Source organism: Capra hircus, chromosome 26, assembly GCF_001704415.2.
Source record: "Capra hircus breed San Clemente chromosome 26, ASM170441v1, whole genome shotgun sequence".
NCBI lineage: Eukaryota > Metazoa > Chordata > Mammalia > Artiodactyla > Bovidae > Capra > Capra hircus.
The window spans coordinates 2,772,501-2,794,612 of NC_030833.1; the positions used below are offsets into that span (position 1 = coordinate 2,772,501).

At 51.9% G+C, this 22,112-nt stretch overlaps 1 protein-coding gene across 8 annotated transcripts in view; it reads left to right on the forward strand.

The window, feature by feature from the left end:
- Positions 1–22,112, forward strand: part of EBF3 (early B-cell factor 3) — a 119,332-nt gene that overhangs the window by 7,801 nt on the left and 89,419 nt on the right. The window lies entirely within an intron of this gene.

Consider the following 22,112-nt stretch of genomic DNA (forward strand, 5'->3'; position numbering starts at 1 on the left):
CTTTTGTGAAGCAGAGGTTCAGACTGTTTTGAAGAAGGGTTGAATTTCAGCAGCTTTCATTACAAAGTTATCTTTTGATCATGAACTTTGCTGTCCAGTGTCTGAAAAATTAAACCCGGAAAACTCTATGAGTTAAGCCTAAAGAAATATGCGCCACCAGTGGAGAGCAATGCTAATGTTTAACTAGCTGGAATAGCTGTTTGCTTAGTGGAGAATGTTCGGTATCTGACAGAAGGGACAGCTCTCTTATTAGTAATCAAATAGGGTTGACCAGTTGTGGCCGTCACTCAGGCAATTGAGAACAAGTTCAACACTGTATAGGACTCGAACTACAGAAATCAATATAATTATATTTGTTTTCAGTGTTGTGGCTATGGAAATTTTACGGCCTTGGAGTGTTGTGACTGAATTTATTTTTTTGAATGGCAAAAAGTATTTGAGCAGCTATTGGAATCTTGTCTGAGTATAACATGCTTGAAAGGGCAGTGCGTGTGTGCTCGAAATGCAGGATGGTAAAGGGTTTCATCTTTTGAGTTTTCCTCAATTTGTGCTGTTTATAAATTATGAAAAGATGACTTGTTTTTAACTCGTGAGGTTTTAGCATGGTATGGTAATGAAGTAGCCATGTTGACTCAACTAACAGTTTGGATGCTGTGCGTTTGCTTCAAAATCACTTTTGGTTTATGCGATGTTCAATCACTTATTGACTGTTGATACTGAATGACTCTTGATACTGTTTTTATCACATGATGGAAACAACTTCCTTAGATATACAGAAATGCTCTCTTCAATTCTTGTCTGAATAAATGCTGTCTTATATTTGGTTAATTAAAATATGTGCGGAGATTACTGATAGCTCTCTAACCTAAGAGAGGTATGTGATCATTTGATATTCTGGAAGCATGAGAGGGGGCAAAAAATGTAAAAACATTTGGCTAATGGGTTTACCAAGTTTATTTGAATAAGGAGGATTGCAGCTCCATTTACGCCAGGCATAAATGCTTTGGAGGTCTTAATTATTGATGAAAAATCTGCTCTGCTTCTAAATTCCAAGATATGACAATTTTATAGGAATTTTAATCACCTTCCATGGTAGGGATTTTAAGGTAAGGATAGCTTTATGTAATGACAGAATGTGCATTTTTAGCATTCTTAAGAGAGCTGTCACTCATCATGACAAATACCGCTTGCATTTTGTTGCTCGATGTAAATCTTTGTGAAATGATTGTAGTTTTGGCACAGTCTCCAGTTTCAGGCGTATTTCTAGGGGGCGGAAAACGAAGAGTTTAGTGTTCACTAGGGCAAGTTGTGTTAAGCAGAGAAAGAAAAATACCAATAGGAGGGAAATATCTTCAGAGTGATGTGGTCTTTTGCAACTGAGATGCGTTTCAGTTTCATAATGATAATCATTTCTGTGGCGTGTGTGTTGCCTCCTGAAATTAGTTGCTCATGTTGAGTTCTAGCCTGGGCTTTCTCTTGAGTATTGCAGAATAAAATACCCCATCAGGTTGGTGAGTCAGTCTACAGGTCCCTGTCAGCAATGTCATCACTTGGTTAGTTGGCTTAAAAAAGAATTATATACAATGTGCTTTGCCGGCTCCTCGTGGCCTTTGGATACATTTAGCAGGTTCTGACCAGATAAGGCATATTTGTCCTGAGGATATAAACCAATAATTCCAACCTGAATTGAGATCAATGGGCCCACATTCGTTCTAACCCACACCAAGCCTCTTCCGGCTCATTGAGACTGCTTGTCTGTGTTATGAGAACAGAGAATGGGCTTCGCGCTCCGACAGGGAAATCACGTTCTATAGACTCTGATGCCTTAAGTCAATTAATTACACAATTCAGTTTAGTTATCTTTTAGAAGCATTAAATCCTCACGAGCAGCATGGAAGACCTCTCTGTCAAAAAGAAGGGGGGTGGGAATGAGGATATTTTACATTACAAAACCCTTATAATTTATGGTGAAGGTTTCACTTATGTTAACTGTATTTTTTCTCGTAAAACAGTGCCTTTTTTTAATAGCTTCACAAATATAATTATATGGGGGGTGTATTTAAAACAATGTAATGACTGATAGGGTAAAAGCGAAACATAGCATTGCAAAGTCAAAACAGGAGATGCTGCAGAAGCAGCAGCTGGGTAGATGGTGGTGAGGTGCAGAGAGCCAGATGCAGGGAGGCAGAGGCACGTGCATGTGTGTGCGCGCGCACTTGCACATCCATGCACACAGCCTCACACGTGTATATGCATGTGTGCACACCCGTGCACACACCCGCACACGTGTGTATATGTGTGTGTATGTGCACACGCCCATGCACGCATACCCTCATTTATGGATATACCCCATGTGTACGTGCACGGATCTATACACACATATTTTTTTTAGGGTATTGCTGAAAAGGGTGGGAGTATCATTTTCCTCATGGAATAATGTTTTCTGGGAAAACACAAAAGCAGATGGTCTTCATTAGGAACACCCATTGTCCGCAGATCCCAACTATGAGCAGATAAATCTCTCCTGTTTCAGCCGTACATTCCAAGGCCTGTGAATGATTACAGGATGTTGGTGTAGCTGCTAAACCAGAACCACGCTCTGCCTCCCACCCTCCTCCCGTGCCACCCCGGTGTCTCCTGGACCCTCTGTGAGCGCCAGGGAGGGTCCACTCGGCCGCCTCCCCTCCTGGGCCGGACCGCACTGGAGCAGAGGTGCAGGGTCCAGCTGTTGCCAGGTGGAGGCCGGTCAGGGGGGCGGCGGGGACGTGGGTCGCACACCGTGTGCTCGCTCGGCGGGGCGGGTCCAGATGGTGTCGTCTACGGCGCCCCACTCGCTGGCATCTCTGCGGCGGGCAATGCCCCTCCCCGGTAAATCTGGCATGGGCCTATGGAGTTTTCGAGACTTATCATTCCAAGTCTGTCCTACTTTCCTGTCTGGAAGCCAGACATCTGTTTATCCCATTTTCTTTCATACAGAGTTTGGAATAGCTTTAGTTTGAAGGGGGTGGGGGGAGTTTTGTCATATTTAACAGCTGTTACAAAATTTCAACCCTGTGGGCTCTGAAAATACTTTTCAGCTGACCTCAGATTTTTTTTATACATAATTGACACTGGGGTGTAGAGAAATATTATTGACTTAACCTCTCATTGTCTGCGATTTCACATGGTCTTTCGGATGCGCTAACTGGCCTCGCGTTCAACTCCCCGCACCGTCCAGCAGCCCTCCAGAGCCTGCCTTTGATTCATTTACAAGTTTTAGGTTTACACCTTTAAAGGGATGGCAGAACGGTAGCCGAGGACCCGATCGGAGGTTCTCTTTTTTTCTCTCTCTCTCCCTCTCTTTTCTTAGTCAACAGTGTTTCCTTTCACTTCCTGTCACAAAGGTCAAAGAGAGCCGACCTCTGCTGGCAGCGGTCCTCGCTGAATTATTCATAGCATTGACTTTTTGTCAGCACACACAGTTGTGCTCTGGGACATTTTATTCATTTACCTCATTTAAAGCGCCTTTCTGCACCTGTTCAAGTATTAATATCATGTAATTTGGGCCTAATGCCGATTTTGCTGAACACTCATTATATTTTTTATTAGCTATATTTCCAAACGATTATGTATGATTATTACCAAGCCTTACAAACAGCACCGGGCTATTCCCTAGCCCCTTACATCTTCTTGTCAGGCTGTTTTCAGAAGCGGGGAGGATAAACATTTGACCAGTCCCAATGTTTTTATTCCTTCTCCATCTCCAAGCGGAGAACTTAAGGCTCCCTCCCTCATGGCTTTGCACGAGCGTGATTAAATCCAACTCCGAGGGAGCTGTACAAATGCCAGCATTTATAAGGTCAACGCTTTTGTTAAAAATGCTATGTAAATGAGGATCTGCAAAAAGGGACATTAAATAAAATTAAATTCATTGTCTTCTTTAATGTCATTTACATTTTGGCTAAGCCCCGGCCTGTCAAGGAGGATTTTAAAAATAATTTTAATTACACATCATTTAGGGATCCAAGGTTTTCTAGGCAGTAGCATTTGGATAACCTGCAAAACGGAGACTGTTTATTAACTTCTTAAACGGCAACTTGTCATTTCATCTGCATAAGGCAATGAAAACAGTGTAGTTTGGTGTTAATTTCTCCTTCTCGGTTTTCTGAAGGATGTGAGTATAATTATCAGCCGGCAGGCTTGGGATCCTCGAGTCCTTCTCTGGATCTTGGCTGTGTGTTTGAGACGCTGTTTGGTCCAGGATCTGTTTTAATACATTGGAGCTTCAGCGAAGGAAAAATATTGGCTAGAAATTTGGCAAGGTGAAAACACACTTTGGATGAGCGGACGTGGCTACAAAGAATCTGATTTTGCCTGGCACTGGCCCCATTTGGCTTCTCGGCGCTCAGGTGTGAATGGCTGTTTTATTCCCTGGCACGCTAGTGGAGAGAGGCAAAAAGTTCAGCGTGCTCATTCAGCCTTTAAACATTTTTTTTCCCCATAAACTTCTGAAAATAAACAGAAAAGGAAGAGCCGCATTATTGAGCCACAATGACATGCTTTCATTTCAACGGGGAGACACCAGGAACAGTCCCCACTTTGTATGTTTTCTCCCTGGAAGCACAGAGATTAGAGAGTTGACATCACACACGCTAGGTCTGAGGCTGCCCGCCACTGTATGTCAGCGTGCACTCGCCGGCCACGGCTGGGCAGCCACCGCCAGGCCTGCGTCTCTGGTCGAGGCCCAGGAGGCCTGCAGAGATTTATGGCCGCCTGGCTTGGCTGAGGACTCCATGGCCAGGCCCGTTGAAGGCCGGGTTTTAAAACCAGCCACACACCCGTCAGGACTTCCGCAGCACTCTGAAGCAGCCCTGATGCTTGTCTGCCTGTGCAGGGAGAAGCTGCCTGCCGGGAGCCGGTAGGAAGATACAGGGGCGAGGGGAGGGGCCGGCCCGGGGCTGTCAGAAGCTATAGTCCAGGAGGTATGTTGACGCAAGCCATCCCGCGCCTCTGCGGCAGGCTTATCAGGTGAAGAGCAAAGATATCGCCAGTGCCTGTAATTGTGTTAGGATGGTTTGGATGAATTGGATTACCTTATGGAAAGCCGTCCAAACTCCGGGTTCTGTTACGCATGCTTACAGGAAGCAAATAATTACTCTCTGTGCACCAGAAGATAATTGGGGCTGGCCAGAGGCCTTCTCGTGCTGTGAAGAAAGCGGGAGAGGCTGGCCTTGTCAGAGCATTTAGGGTTGCCCCAGGGAGAACGGGGACCCTGGCCTCAGAGAGGCGGTGCCCGTGGATGAGGTGACTTTCGGTTACCTTTCAAAGGTGGTGAATAATTGATCAGAATTCAAACTCACCGTGGCAATGGGAGGCACGTTGCAGGAGATAAAAATCCCCAGTTCTAATGATGGAAATTGTCCTTGCAGACAGGAAGTGATTGACAAGTCGGGGTACAGGAAGTGAAAACTCAAGGAGCTTAACCTGTACTTGGCAAAGCTTCTGGAGCTTACACTCGGAGAAAATGAAAACCATTCACTCCGTCACTGCGCCGGCACACAAGTGCCTCTTGTTTGTTTATCTTCGGAGCAAATCTCCCAAAAATGTTTGTGGTCAAAACTCTATATAATGAGACATTATGCTGGTATTATTAATGCTTTCAAATAAAAATATGGCTATAATTTAGGAAAATAAGCAGAGGAATTTTATGTGTTATGGGTTTTCTCGGTCGTATTTTATAAGCTCCTCAGACTTGGGGGTAACTAGCGTTCATTAGATTGTAGAAGCCGGAGAAAACTGTTTGCAGAACTGTTGATTAAGAGAAATCAGTGTATCTGTCAACCTAATACATGGTGTGGGTTTGCAAACAGTTCGGTGCAGAGGCTTGGATGTGGGGGGTGGGGGGTGCAGGTAATAGGGCAGCTCTTTCGTATTTTGCTTGTTTTTGAATCTCTCATTTCCCCTTCCCTTTAAAAACAAAAACAAATGAAAAATATCCCTCTGTAATGCCTTCGCTGGAAGTTGCTCGGCTAGAAAATGCTCAAAATGCACGCGGGGCCGTGGTGCCAGAGTGGATGGCCGGCACCCTCAGAACAGCGGAGCGGGGGGGGCGGGGGGCGCCTGGCTTCCCCAGTAATTCACGAGGAAATGAGTTTAACATGTGCGGAAAGGCAGGGGCTCCAGGGGTGGTGGTGTAGGACCCGGAGCCCAGGCCCCGCTGGCGGAAGGAGTCGGCTCCAGACAGTCTCTGCCGTGCGCGGCCGAGCGGCTCGCGCATCTGGGGAGGGGCCGGCGCTGCCCGAGGCCGCGGCCGCGCCCCCGCCTCGCCCCGCCCCGCCCCGCCTCCTCCCTCGTCGCCTGGGTTTTCTGCCCGTTGCTTCACTCAGAGCAGAAAGCAGTTGAGGGCAGGGTGCCATGTTAAAGCAGCCAGGCGAAAGCCTGGTGAAAAACGTGTGCCCTTGTGATGACGGGTTCCCCGAGCTGGGGGAGGGAAGCCGACCTGCACCGTCCAAGCCTGCCATGCGGGGACAGGGTCACAAAGATGAGCAGTCTGGATGCTGGAGGGGCCACCTGAGGGTGACTGACGTCTGTGCACTGCGCGTGTGGGATTCGATGATGGGCAGGGTGGGCGGCAGGCCACCTCAACTCTGGGCTGAAACAGGGCCCGTGCAGAAAAACCCCTGGGTGGGGGGAGGGCACCCCGTTTTATTTTCAATAGCATCCCACAAAAGCCCCTTGACCCAGGAGAGGGGTCGCGGATGCAGTCCTATTGAGGAGCACGGGGTTCCTCTTTAAGGGTCCTTAAAGTTTTCCAAGATTCTCAGCGTAGGGGGCTGTGGTCGATAGGTGCCTGCTTGCTGTTCTGCCAGCTTCATGCAGATGCACCTTCTAAGGTGTTATGGCTTAGAACCGCATGTCCAGCTCCACAGAATGACCTCCCGTGGCCAGGCAGAAAGCCAGAGACACAGGCCGATGCCAGGGAGCGGGTGGCCGTCGGGTAGGACACTGAACCCATGCCCACCCCAGGGATGGTCCATGCCAAGCCAGCCTTTCTTCCTCTGCACTTGAATGTGGATTCCCAAGTGCTTTGACAGTATTTTTAGAAGAACTTAATAGGCTTTATTTTTTAGAGCAGCTTTAGATTTGCAGAAACATGGGTAGAAGTTAGACCCCCGTATTAACACCCCCCTTCCTCTCTTGGTGCCATCTTGCCTTAGGTGCGTGGCCACGGTGGCTGAGCCAACGTGGATATGTTGTGACTAAGTCCATAGTTTACATTAGGGTTTACTCCGGGTGTTCTATATCCTGTGACTTTTGACAGACGCCTGGTGCCGTGTGCCTGCTATTGTAGTCTCCTGCAGAATCATTTCTTTCCTTGCCCTAAAGATCCTCTGTGCTGGCTCTCTGTCCCTCCCTCCCCTCCCCTCCCAGCAACCTCTGATCTTCTTGCTGTCTCCATAGTTCTTCCTTTTCCAGAAAGTCATACTTTCCAACTGTAGGTTGGAATCCTACAAGCATGCTGCCTTTTCAGACTGCCTTCTTTCACTTAGGAATGTACATTTAAGTTTCCTCCATTTGTTTTTGTGGCCCCATAGCCACTGCAAGACTTTATGAATTTCCCTTTTTTCTTCTTCTGAAAGATTTCTGGACAATGTTTTTCCTTTCACTTGCTGTCTGGGTGTTTTGGGGATGAACTCCTGAGCCTATGGCAGTACATAGTGTTTTGACGTTTGAATGTTGTTCATGGACTTCTTGTCATTTTGGAAGTTTGCATGTCCCGCCCTGTGTTTAAATGAAATAGTTGACTCCTTTTTCCAAAGAAATGACAACATTTCAGCTTTTCACCGAGAAGTTACTGACATGACATGACTCAATTGTGCTTATTTTCAAAGTTGTTTTTCCCCCTAAATAATATTTTTTTGGAATATTTAAATGACACAGGCCATAGAAGGAGAATGATGAAATTATTGGGAAGGCAGATGTGCTACACTGTGGCATAAAAGGCAGAATGAATTCAGCCCTGAGTGTAGTTGTTGGCTTTTTTGGTTTAATAAATTAAACTACAAATTTTCCTAATTGCCAAACAAAATGTTAGGCCGGCTTTAGCCATTGCTGTCAGTAAAACACAACATAAAGCGTGCTGAGAGTTATATGTGGTATTTAATACGAGACAGAGTAAGGCAAGGGTTTTTATGGTTAAGTATGAGTTCACACCCACAGCATTTGTTTCGCATTAGGAAGGGTTTGTAAATCAGATCAGTGCGCGGGGATGGGGTGGCCCCGGCAGCCTCCCCATGTCTCCTTCCTGGGATTTGGTGATTGGAAATGCTGCCAAAGGGAGCTCCCCATACATTTCCATTTTCTCAATGAAGCGGTTCGTCCTCTGACATGAGGAAGATTGGGTCAGGAAATAAGTGGGGGATTGGGTCAGACGGGCAGCTCATCCCCGAGGTCCGAGGTCGCGGGCCGGATCCGGCCACCGGGCAGCAGCCATCAGTTACTGAGGCGCGGCTGCCTGTTGGTCCTTGGCCAGCGGGGGCCCCAGGGAAAGGTAGGAAGGATCTGGGGAAGTGCTTTCAGGGGAGAAAAATGGCAATAACTATCATTTATTAAATTTGACAAGCAGCTTCTAAATATAACAGCCCTTTCCCCAAAGATCATTCCTTTGAACAAATAAATGAGTTACGCAAGGTAATAAACGGCAAGGTCTCCCATCCAGAGGTGTGGCTCAGAAAGAGCCCCTGTCCTCTGTCCTCCACTGCCCCGGCCAACGACCGATTCTCCGCGTCTTCTGCTGGTCACCCAAGCTTTTGTGCTGGAATCGCCGCTCTCATGGAGCCTGTAGCAGGCCAGTGACAATCTAAGAAAAGCTTTACAGTAAAAATAAACTTGCCCTGGTTCTGAATAGTAAGTATGACACAAGAGATTGGCTTTATAGTTTTAAAAGGACCTGCACACATGATTGTGAATAAGGCAAGGTCTCTAAGTGTATTTTAAGTTGAAGGGGAAAAAAAAATTGGCTTTTACAAGTCCTGTGGTCAGAAGCACATTTGCGGGGCCAGGGGCGTTTGTCATGACAAGTGACTGCTGCCCATGTTTCCTAAGACCCATTATAATTATTCCCAGCAATTAGAGCATCCAGAACCCTACTCCAGCCCCAAACACATTTGTTCCCATTTATTAGACTGTGAGCAGTAACTAATTTACATTGTTTCAGAGTTGTGTGTTATAGTAATTTATTGCGTGTGCTAGGGGTCAAACAGAGTTGACCAGTCTGCTGGGCAGCCCCGCGCGGGGCGGGGACAGAGGGTCTTACAGGCCTGGAGGCAGCAACGCCAGGGGCATGTGATTTGAAAACCGCTCCGGCCTTTTTAATCATGTTTTGATTTATTCTCTGTTATACACTTGCTTCACTGTTGCTCCTTTTCTGTGTTTGAACAAATCAGGGCCGGGGAACAGGATTTTTTTTTTTTTTTCCTGAAGGAAATGGAAGCGATATCTTCTAACGAGTGGAAACTTTTACTAATGCCCTGAATAAAATATTTGTCAGCGGCCTCCACTAAACGTAGAAGCACTCCACAGAGGAAACAATGCCTTAACTGTTCCCTTCTCATCATAGCGGGTTTCGTTATCAAGTTGAGGAAAAAGGCTTGTTTAGGCGAAAATAATGATCATAAATAGAGCTGTATAGTGGGGCTCGGAGGAGGTGGTGACAGTGCCTGCTATCAAGACCTGCAATTCCAAGGAAATATGAGTGTTCTGATCCAGGGAAGCAGTAATTATCTTTTTGTGAAGAATGTACAATGGTGTCGGATGATGAATTGATCGCAGATTGGAAGCGTGGTTTAACTGTCATGTACAGAGATAAGAGGGAGCCCCGGGATTGCTCATTGCTTCTGCGAGTTCACAGCCAGCCAGTTTATTAGCACAAATCCCAAATGTTTAGTAAACTCATTAGGTCCCATCTAATGCTAATTTATCATCCTAGATGGAACCCTAGCAGTGGAGGCCGAGGACTGTACCGAATCCGCGTGATTTACAGAGCTTTCTGATCAATCACCTTCTTTGCACTGGCCATTTTTCTTCAAATGCTTTAAACGGGCCTGAATGATCCATAGGATTAGGCCCTGGCAATCGGTTAGGGTTCTTCCGAGTTATCTTCCCCGGGATGGTTATCTGAAAGGTTACAAAACCCTGCATGGTCTGACGTGGATGGGTGGGGGGAGGGGGCGGGAGGGGGGGCGGCCTTCAGCTTTGAATTGCGTGGTGGCCTCCACCCCCACCCCCCCACCCGCCGCCTCTCTCACCTTTACCTCCACCCCCCTGCTCCCACCCCCAGCATCCCCCCCCCCATTTTTCCTTTTCCTTTTACAATCCAGCCAGAGAGTCGAATTCAAAGAATTTCCTTGCAAAATCAGTTTACCAAGAAATGCATCATGGTCCATAAATGTCAAGTACAGTTTATTCTAAACTTCAGACAGTGTTTTTCTTTTAAAAAATCAAGCTTTAAATGCCCAGTTCTCCTGACATTTTCGTACATATTCTATAGTGTTTTCGAAGAGGATAATAACCTTTGCCTGATCCTAGGCAACAGCTGCAAAGATAATGAAATTCTTATGATATTTCACCAGGTAAGATGTGAATTGCAGAAGAAAAGCTATTGAATTTTTATGGGTCTTAATCGCATAAAATGAGATTCATGGGGCACACGTATAACTATGCTCAGCGGGCCAGCTGCCTGCAGTTGCAGGGGGACGGCGAGCCGCACGAGGGGCGCTCCAGCTCCCACTCAGAAAGCGCTCCCCAAACGCTGCCTTCAGCTTGCCCTAAGAGTGATAATGAAATATGACAGAAATTTCCTTGTGCTGGGTCAGTGGCGAGAGAGGTCCTGCACGGCCTGTATTAATTCATCTGACTTATGTTCCAGGCCTTGATTTACCTTATGATTAAAAACTTCTGCAGGTTTGCTCACCAATTGAAATCAGATCTCATCTGCAGCCAGTGGTATTGATCCCTATTTAACATCAAGGCTCAGAATTGATTGGCATTGATTAACAATAAAAATGCTCTCCTCCACGTCCAGCTGCCAGGCCACTGTTGAGCACGAAGTGCACGGTGGTCCTGTCCCCACTGACCACTCTGAGAGGAGACACGGCTCCCCCGCCCCAGATAAACAGTATATTTTAATGTTATTGTAACGGGATGCTGGACCAGCAGTGCAAATTGATTTTGTTCTTGTTGTATAAGATAAATATCTTTAATAAAATTCTCATTTTATTTAGGATTTCACAGGAATAACTTGATTACTAGAATAATGATATTTTTCTTTTCCCACGCTGTGAGAAATGGATTAAAACATAAAGGCTGTGATAGCATAACACTAGAAATGAAACGTTAATCAACTCAGAAATCACGCAAAAGCAGGAAAGCTGGGGGCGGGTGTGTGTTTCACCCCTGGAGTTTCAGGCTGCACCTTGCTTGCCGTGGGTTTCACGAGCATTGAACAGTTTTGGCTGGGTTTCCCGGCCCAGGCCTGTCACGTGCTGGAGGCCAGCTTCTCTCCATAATGCCGTGTGAACATATGGTCCCACAGAACCCAGCACAGAAAAGGTGCTCTGTGGGGTCCAACCCGAAAGGCTTAAAGAGGCTGCGTGTGTGTTTCCATCGTCTTTTGCTTGCTGGCCTAGACGCAGCTGGTCCAGAGAATTTCTAACCATTCCTTTAACTAAGAGCCGAGCGAGGAGAACCTGTATTTAGGAAAATCAATCAGGAGCGGATCGCACGCTAAAACTTTGGCTGTGCCTGCTGGGAACTCGCCTTGTTCCCAAGCCCGCCTGGTAACGCCAGCCAGCCATTGGCGCTCATCCTGAACAGCCAAGGGCACTGGAGGCCAGGTCCAGCTGAAAGAAATTATCCAATCTCTAACATCCAGAAGTTTACAGTTATATAATGATGGAGAAAACCGCAAATCCCCAGGGATGTCAAATTTTAGAGATACTTTTAAAATGAAATTACCCAGCCAAGCCTCTAAGACAACCTTCTTGTGCTTAAGACAAAAGCGACAATCTGGAATTCATTTTTGTGTGTGTGTGTGTGTGATAGGGCAAATCCAATTTGCTTCTTTAACTGTTGATTAAGGAATCGGTTCTACAAGGCTGTCCCCCCTGTAAGTATTTGCTGTTTATTTGTCTGTGGAGAGTGGCTGGAATCCTCTCCAACTGGGAACGCCAGGGCAGGCACGCTGTAATGAAGAGCCTCCTGGCAGCGTGCAGACACCCTGACTGGCCTTGTTTGTGTGGAAGAAATAGTTGGCTTTTTGTGCAGCCGGGGGCGCTTGCAGTCACTTCCCATCAGGCGGACAGAGCAGTGGAGGCTGGAGGACCGAAACCTGTCTTCTGGACAGCTTTTCTTTAAGAACCTGGAGGAAAACACCCATTAGGAACCAATTCATAAGGAAGCACCCTAGATTAGAACGTATCTTCCCCTGAGGTCCACTGAACTCACGTCGCTGTGTGCTCAGCGTCAGAGGCTGGCCCCGGTGACCAGCTTCCAAGCAGATGCCTGTTACCCAAGCATTCTGCACAAAAAAACGGGCCTCCCCTCACCCCCTGCCCCGCCCCCTCCCGGTTTCTGTGTGCATGGGAGGAATAGCTGTGTCGGTCTTTTAAAATCCTTTGTAAATATTTAATACAATTTTCCATTGAGTTCATTTAAAAATAAGATCTTGTCGATGATGGATTCAAATGCGGTCACCAGATTTGCAAACAGGAAGTGTTATATGGAAGAAATAAATGTTATGGTTGCTTGCTTTCACGAGCAGAGATCCTGTCTCCAGAACACTCCCCGATTGGAAGAGACAGACCCCCCCACCCCCCGCCCCGCACCCCCACCCCAGGGAGGCCTGAATTACCCGCTTCGCACGTCAGTTTCACGGGGCTGGTCTGGAGCTCAGGGGTGCCCATTGTTGTTCTGGGGGCTGCCTTTCAGGCACATGGTAGCTGGGAGCCCTGGGAAAGTGGCCGTGGTGACACTTAGATTTGTTTTTCTTTTGCTTGGAATGAACCGAAAAGCCACCCCCCTCCCCCAGTGTCGGGGTTAGATGGCTTCTCTGTTTTTGTGATTTGGGGGGAGGGGCTATTCCTGTCAACGCATCTGGGGTGGAAACAGCCAGAGCGGAGAGAGTCCTGGGCCGGCCACCCAGCCGGGGTTTTCCCTGCGGGAAGATGGTCTAAAATCACTCAGCGTCCACGGAGACACGCCTCCCCTGGATACAGCCACGCTACCGTGGCTATAAATGCAAAGCAGTTGGCGCACTGGGGTCTGCGCTGAGTGGCTGGAGGTCCCCGGAAGCTCGGGTGCCTTGGGTGGGGGGCCAGGCTTCCCTAGTGATGGGCCCCGCAGCTGGAGGGACTGAGGACCGGGAGCTGAGACTACCGAGCCTGCGTTGGGGGCCGCCCTCCCTGCAGCTGCCAGTCCTGATCCGTCTGACCGTGAGCCCCGGACCCCTGTGATGGGGGCGCCCTGAGCCACCGTGGACGACCAGCCTGTGTGCGCGCGCGCTCCCCCCGGGGGCTGACTTCGGCCGAGCCTCTCGTGGGTGCCTCCCCAGCTCCTGGCCCGTCCCAGGGGTCCAGCCAGAGCGTGGCCCGACCCCGAAACCTCCTGCTCGGATGACCCCGAGGATTGCCATGCCCGCCTGTCCCCTCCCTCTGGTGGGCCTCCGGGTGGAGTCCTGCTCATCTCTCCCACTGCTCTTCTCTGCCTATCTGCCTGGCCACCTCCGTCAGATGGCCTGGCCCTCGGGCCCCGAGGCATGGCCTCCCCACTCCTGCTTTCTGAAACCCTGGGGCCCGGGTCCCCTGCTGCCTCCCAGGGGCCCACGGCCATGGACCAGAGCCACCTTTCCTGCAGTTCCGTGGCCCCAGCCCGGCCTTGGGGGCCATTCCTGGGTGATGGGGCTCCTCGGGGACAGCCTGTGGCCCCCCAGAAAGGTAAGGCCGCCTGGCAGCTGAGCGCACTGTCTGGGCTGGGACAGAAATGCATTCCCGGGCTTTCATGCCTCCCGCTTCAGAGCGGGGCCCCCGAGCCCCAACCCGGCCCCCTGACAGCATGGCTGCCTGTAAGCCGACACTCCTGCTAAGTCTCTCTAAGCTGCTGTGGGCCCTTTCATGCGTCTGGCTTGAGGCCCGCCAGCCAGCCAGGCATCGAGTTTGCACTGACTTACCTCACCTCAACCTGCCTCAAGGTGGGACATTTCACCCTCTCTACTTAAAATACATACAGGAGGAGAAGCGGGCAACAGAGGATGAGATGGTTGGATGGCATCACCGACTCCAAGCTCCAGGAGATAGTAGTGAAGGACAGGGAAGCGTGGCTTGCTGCAAAGAGGGCTTGCAATGGTGGGCTTGCAAAGAGGCAGACACGACTTAAGGACTGAACAACAGCAACATGTATCTGTGTGTTGCCGCCCAGTTTTCCCAAGAGGGGTCCCAGGGAGCAGAAGGGCTCCATCCTGACTGTCGATGGGCAGCCCCAGGCCCGAGGTGAAGGCCCACCTGGTTGCACCATCTGGGTCAGCCTGCTGTGGCCAGTCGTGGGCGCCCCTGGCTGGGGCTGGAGTTGGGCATCAGAGGCAGTCCTGCTCTCATGTCTCCGGGCCGAGTGTGCCTCGAACAGCCTGGGCCTGACTCCCCGCGGCCCTTCCTGAGGCCTGGTGGACTCTAAGGGTGCCCACAGGAGGGACGAGGCTGTCTCCTCCCCACCCGACCCACGCCGCCACTCGTGTTTACTAAGTGTGACTGCAGCCGCTCGTGTGTGCTGAGTGTGACCGCGGCCGCTCGTGTGTGCTGAGTGTGACCGCGGCCGCTCGTGTGTGCTGAGTGTGACCGCGGCCGCTCATGCGTGCTGAGTGTGCATTCAGGGCTCCTCACCAGTTACACCTCCCTGGCCCTGATCCTGTTGCCATACTGTCATTTCATCAGGTTTGGGGACGTCAAGAGGTCGTCTCAGGTCACTGAGCTGGGAAGGGGTGCAACAGGGACTTGAGCCCAGGCCACGGGGGCCCTTCATCCATTCCTCCGCCTGCACAGCCCTAAAAGCTGTGTGGGCCCATGTCACACGGCCCCAGGGACTCTGAGCTGGGCTTCTGGGCTGATCTAGGGGAGCCCTTTCTCAGCAGATCCCAGGGTGGGGTGTGTGGGGGTGAGGGCTGCGTGTGACGGGCATGCATGGAGGGGACCCCCCACCCCAGTCTGTGTGGCAGGGGCAGGGGCCTGTGGATGGTATGTGTGGCGAAGCCAGGTGTGCACCGTGCTGCTCGGGTCTGCTATGTGGACGCCTGGGGCGTTTGTGTCCTGCTGTTTGCTGGAGCGCAGAAGCGGGTCTGATGGCGAACCCCTCACGGGGTGGGATGTCAGCAGTGGTGCTCTCTAGAGGTGGGTCCAGCTAGATGGGGGGCTCCCCAGCTGGTGATAGTGGTAAACAATCCGCCCGCCAACACAGGAGATGCGCGTTCAATCCTGGGGTCGGGAGGACCCCCTGGAGGAGGAAATGGCAACCTACCCCAGTGTTCTTGCCTGGAGCATCTCATGGACAGCGGAGCCTGGCGGGCTAGAGTCCGTGGGGTCACAGAGAGTCGGACACGCAGCCAGAGGGACGTGTGTGTGTGTGTGTTGGTCACGCAGCCATGTCCGACGCTTTGTGACCCACTGGACTGTGACTCACCGGGCTCCTCTGTCCTTGGGATCTCCAGGTGAGAATACTGGAGTGGGCTGCCATGCCCTCCTCCACAGACGGACATGGAAGACCTTCTCTTCTAGGACAAGAGGCGCCCATGGGGCTTGGTGAATTGCTTGTAAGTTATCAGGACACAGGACTTAGAAACATCACTTGTAAGAGCAGTCATAAATTTCGTTCCATTTTCTTCACCTGTGAAAAATTTAAACGTAGTCTAGCTTCAGCTTGTATGTGACAGAAGTTCGCCATTGACACTGGAGGGTTTCCGCTTCCACGCGGGACCTCTAATTCCCTTTGTCAGTGAGAAGTGCGCAAAGGGTTTCAGTCTGATTAGGTCTATGACTGGTGAAATGCAGAGGTGTAAAGTTCTAACACCACGGATATCTTCAGTAAAAAAACGAGAATATTGCAGCAGAGTTGGCCGGGCTGGGTCTCGGTTTCCCTTGAATCATTTCCTCACCGGCTCTAGCAAAACAAACAAGCATAGAACAAACACAACAAAAAGCATGTCTTTGAATGAAACCCTCACAGCACGAACCGTGATGGGTAGGAAGTTCACATTCATCGCCCAATGGCGGGAGTGACGTCTTTGAGCGTTGTTCTTGGGTATTTTTATTTTCGATGAAGTCTTGAGGTTTTATGTAGATTTAAACCATGATGCTGTTTTCCAGCTTGACGTGATCCTCCACGTGTAGTCCGTCACTCGTGAAGTGACAGGCAGACCCCTGTGGTGGGGGAGGGGTTGACTGGCGGGATGGTGGTGGGGATTGCGAGGGCTTCCACTCAGGTTCTGCGCTTCTTAATAACAAAGGAGTCAGCTTTAAATTGCCTTGTTTCTGCTTTTCTGCTCTTGCAAAGAATGGCAAGTCTTAGGAAACCGCCTGTGTCCTCACCCTTCGTATGTACTGCCTTCTGGGGGTTGGGGGGGGGCAGAGATGATCCATTTCAGAAATGTAGTGGACTCGAGGTTCCTGAGTTACTTTGTGCAGTGGAGCGGCTTTGCGTCCATCTGAAGCAGAGACACAAAGAGGCCTTGTTGTGTGGGACAGGTCAGAGGTTCCGGGGGCTTTGAAAGGATCGAGTTGGAATAATTGAGTTATCAGATGCCAACTGGTCACTTCCGTGAGCCTGTGTCTTCATCCCCTGTCAGTCTGATGGGATCCAGAAGGCTGGCCAATGGGTCCAGTCTGGTTCTGCCCCCAGAGTTCCCCGCCTCCCCAGGCTGGGCCCTGGAGAGCTCTGAGCCCTCCCCTCCCCCAGCTCAGGGGTCTCTAAGCGCTTGAGCAAAGGCCAGAACCTGGTGCGGAGGAGCCCCCGGCCCACCAGCTGCAGGCCGTCATTCCCCTCGGCCGACAGCGGGCAAAGACAGCCCTTTGGCCACCCCCGATGGTCCATCGCCTACCTGCTTGTTTAATCGTTTCCCTCTTTTTCCCCCCGACTTAAAACACACACACACACAGTTTCAGTTTAGAGTGAAACGCTTTCTGTTTCCTGGAGGGGTCCCTGGGAAAGTGTCATCTCTAAGCCGCCCTGGGGGGGAACGTACCAGAGGGTGGAGGCGAGGTCCTTCTCCCGAAGGCCATTTGTCGTTCTGGTCTCTTCAGTTTGTATGGTTCCAAGACACAGTTGTAGGTGGCGTGCTAGTGAGCACACGGGAAATAACGTGTGCTCCTTTAAAGTGTTTTGAATCATATATTTTATCAAAATTGTCCCCTGAGCCCACGTAAGAGAAAGTAACATTATTTAGGGAAAGGATGGTTTTTCATCATGCTCCACCTGTTAAGGTTGAAAGATGTGGGGATGGAGTGTTTCCCGTGGAAATCGCTCAGGAGTTGTCGTCTGGGCGGGGACTGGCGAGAGCTGGGCCTGGGAAGGACACAGGCTTCCTGAGGGCAGTGCCCAGTGGCCGTGGGGTGAGCCCAGGATGGCTGGCCCGGGGGTGGGCAGTGAGGGGAGGGAGAGGGTCTTTGCTGGACCCGAGCTGTGACCAGACCCCGTGCAGGGACCAGCACGCCCAGGCCACCCCACAGGCCAGGGGCGGGTGGTCTGTCTTCTCCCAGGGACCGCAGGTGTGATCCTTGCCCAGGCATGTGGGGCTCTGGCCGGTCCTTCGTGACAAGTGTGGGCAGATACCTGGATACTGCCGGGCTCTTGGGCGGCAGGGGAGCGGCCGCGCCACCAGGCCGGGCGTCCTGAGGGCTGCAACACAGCATGAAATTCTGGCTCATGTTTCCCACCGTCGTCCACGGGTGTGTCCCCGGGGTCTCTCTGTTCTCAGGGACCCCTTTCCCGAGGCCCTAGGGGCCTCATCTGGATGCTGCCATGGAAACTGCCTCACCTCGCTCACAGCGGGGGCCTCTCTGCAGCCTCAGAACCCGAGGTCTTGCTGCTCCAGAGTCATCTGGCATGGGTGGGCTCCAGGTTCCCAGCAGAGGCGCTGTGAGTCTGAGTGCCTGCTGCCTCCTCCCAGATGCCCATCCAGCTCCAAGGGACCCCCCGTGCTCCTCCTTGGAGTTGCTGGTCTCCCAGCTTCCTGTCCGGAGCTGGCGGTGGGTCGGATGGGCCCCGGCTTAGAGCTCTTCTCATGCGTCAAGCCTGGAGAAGGAATTGGCAACCCACTCCAGTATTCTCGCCTGGAAAATCCCATGGACAGAGTATAGTCCGTGGGGTCTCAAAAAGTTGGACAGGACTGAGCGACTAAGCTCACACACGCATCCAACCACGTGGAGTCCGGTGTCAAGGAACTAGGGGCACACCGTCCGGGAGACTGGGAGCGCTCTCGGCTCTGCCCGAGGTTACGGGGCGGCAGGGGCCAGTGTGGTCGGTGTCAGAGAGGCTGGGGTGGTTGGTGCGGGAGGCGTAACCGGGGGGTTAGTGTCGGAGGGGCTGGCGTGGCTGGGGCTGTGCTCTGGCTGGACGGGTGTCCGTCAGAGCTTCCCGGAGGCAGCGCTCCTTGGCGGGGGCAGGTCCACCCCTGGGCTCATCTGCACGGATGGCCCACACGCCGGAGCCATGGGCTGAGGTTGGGACCATGTCCTAGACCTGCCTGGGCAGAGCGCCGGCCACGGCAGGCTGCGAGTAGCTCCGGCCCGGGGTGTCGGCCTGCTGCCCCCAGCCTGGCAGGGTGCCCATGTCTGCTGCTTCCTGTGTGCCTCAGCGTGCACTCAGTTCTGAGCCAGCCCTCAGGGCTGGATCCCCACAGCCTGGGCCCCTGCTGTGCCCACGGGGTGGTCCCGACTGGTGGGAGTTTGCAGGCCAGACAGAAGAGCCCACCTGCACCCAGGGCAGCGGTGCTGGGCCCTCCGTCCCACCCTGAACCAGGTGGGATGGGACCCATCACCGCCTCTGACAGCTGAGAGGGCCTGGGGTCACCTGTTGGAGGCACCCTGCCCCTGCCATGGGCGCTGAGGTGGTGAGCGTGGGACCCTCCCGGACCCCTTGAGGGAGGAAGCCCAGAGCCCGTGAGGTTTCGAGGCCACTCCCAGCCAGCTCCGGTGGAGGACCCTGCCAGTCCCTGCAGCCCCTGGCTCTGTTAGATTGCTCCTGATCCTCCCAGAGGTCCCGGAGGCCCAGCCTCACGCTCGGGGACGAGCTTGGGCTTCTGCGAGGGCCAATCTGGCTCCACAGGCCCCATGCGCGTCCTGCTGGCCTCCAGCCAGGCCGCAGGAGGGACAGCGAAGGTGTGAGTTTCGAGCCGGGCTGTGGCCACATGCGGGCTCATTTGGTTCACCTTGTTCACAGCTTCCGAGACGACCCCCTTCCCAACAGGAGCAAAGGAGCCAGTGATTAAGGAGCAGGTGGGACCTGAACAGTGAACTCCAAAAGCCCCCAGTGGTCAGCCTGCCGCTTCAGTTCAGTTCAGTCGCTCAGTCGTGTCTGACTCTTTGCAACCCCATGAATTGCAGCACGCCAGTCCTCCCTGTCCATCACCAACTCCAGGAGTTCACTCAAACTCATGTCCATTGAGTCAGTGATGCCATCCAGCCATCTCATCCTCTGTCGTCCCCTTCTCCTGCCCCCAATCCCTCCCAGCATCAGACTCTTTTCCAGTGACTCAACTCTTCGCATCAGGTGGCCAAAATATTGGAGTTTCAGCTTCAGCCTCAGTCCCTCCACTGAACACCCAGGACTGATCTCCTTGCAGTCCAAGGGACTCTCGAGTCTTCTCCAACACCACAGGTCAAAAGCATCAATTCTTTGGCCCTCAGCTTTCTTCACAGTCCAACTCTCACATCCATACATGACCACAGGAAAAACCGTAGCCTTGACAAGACAGACCTTAGTCGGCAAAGTAATATCTCTGCTTTTGAATATGCTGTCTAGGTTGTTCATAACTTTCCTTCCAAGGAGTAAGCATCTTTTAATTTTATGGCTGCAGTCACCATCTGCAGTGATTCTGGAGCCCCCCAAAATAAAGTCAGCCACTGTTTCCCCATCTATTTCCCATGAAGTGATGGGACCAGATGCCATGATCTTTGTTTTCTGAATGTTGAGCTTTAAGCCAACTTTTCCACTCTCCTCTTTCACTTTCATCAGGAGGCTCTGTAGTTCCTCTTCACTTTCTGCCATAAGGGTGGTGTCATCTGCATATCTGAGGTTATTGATATTTCTCCCGGCAATCTTGATTCTAGCTTGTGCTTCTTCCAGCCCAGCATCTGTTAACAGTCCCGAGGAGACGAGGGCTTCTGGAAGGGAGCACAGCCAGGAAGAGGTGCCCCTGGGACCCTTTGCACGTCTAGGGGCCCACTTAGAGAGGCCAGTGTTTACTGAGCACCTACTGTGTATGAGGAACAGCTGTGCACTCACCAGACACCTGCCTCCAGGGCGCTAAGGATGGCTAATGCCGGAGAAGGAGGCCTCGTTGTTCAGGCAGGAGCTGCCCCTGGTGCCCAGGGGGTGGGGTGGGGCTGCCCTGAGCCAGCCCAGGAGGAAGTGGTGTGTCTGCCTGCAGGGAGGGAAGGCCTCTCGGGTCCTGTGGGTGAAGATGACTTGGGGGGACAGAGGAGGTGCCCTCAGGCTCAGGGCTGGAAGGGGGCCAGCTCAGGGAGGGCTCAGGTGGCCCCCACAACGCACAGGACCCTCAGTTCAATCTGGATTTCACAGAAGCATGGAAATGTCTTAGAAAAGGTATATCCCAAATAGTGCACGGGACATACTTAGCATGAAGCGTTTTTTGCTGCTTCTCTGAGACTCAGATTGAGCTGGGGTCCTGCAAGTTTCGCTTCGAGTCTGGTGAGTGAGGTCAGGGCAGGGGGCTGTGTCTCCGTCTCTGGGACAGTCCTCCCTGGAGCCAGGAAGGTGGGGTTGGGGACAGGTTGGAGAGGCAGGTGCTAGCCTGCTGGGTGGAGCGTGCTGGGGCACCGTGCCCAGGCTGAGGCCCCATGGCTGGCGCTGTCAGGGCAGGGGTGGGATGGGTGCCCAGCTGCCTTGCAGCCCTGCCTGTGTCCACACCCTCACCCTCTCCCTGCTGGCTGTGACGCTGCTGATGGACACAGTGGGACCCCGTGGGGCTGAGGAAGTGCACAGATCTCTAGGGGCCCTGGGGGGGGGTGGTCTTTAAAAATGACTCACCACGCATCCCCAGCTCTCTTGGGACTCAGCCTGCAGGGACCAAGGGGCCTGGAAAAGGGTCCACGCCACCCTCAGTGGCTTGCGAGGGTTTCGAGATCCATCTTCCTTCTCATGTGCGGAGGAATCACTTTGGCGCAGTCGAATGCCATCTCTAATGCTGAGCGGGTTGGTTTCAGTCCTGGAAGCGTCTCTGAATGCTCACTGTCGGTCTCGAGGTTCCAGCGATCCTGCTGAGAGCCAGACTCTGCGTATGCCCCTCTGGGCACCCCTCCTGGCCCAAGCAGCCCCCTGCAGCCCCCGCAACCCCGCCCCGTGTGGCTCACAGCCGTCCTGCCTCCCAGCCTGTTCCCGGGGCCCCACGTTTCTGGCTTGTGGGGCCCTCGTGGTCCAGTGCACGTCAGCCCTCACAAGAGCCCCTGCACGCGGAATTGGGCTGACCGCCCCCGCCTCCACGAATCAGACTGATTCCAAGTGAATGAGATTTTAATCACCTGTCACTGCTGCCTGCGCTTTCTCTATATTTATGATAATTTGGGGGGGGTCTTTTTTTTTTATTGAAGTCGGTGTTGACTGAATCAAGTAATCCTGATTAGCAATCTTACTGCACCCAGTCAAGAGTGAAATGCTCCCCAGCCTTGTTGGTACACTGAGCATTCTGAAATTGAACAAAAAAGGAGGGAAACAGGAGAGACGGGCGAAGTCTGTTTGTCTTGGTTATAGGCGCCAGCTGCGGTGTTTAAGGAGGGCGGCTGTTTCTAATCGTTTCTGTAAACCCGAGCCTGCAGCCACATACTGGCCGGTGAAGCTAGTTACCCAGTTTCTTGAAC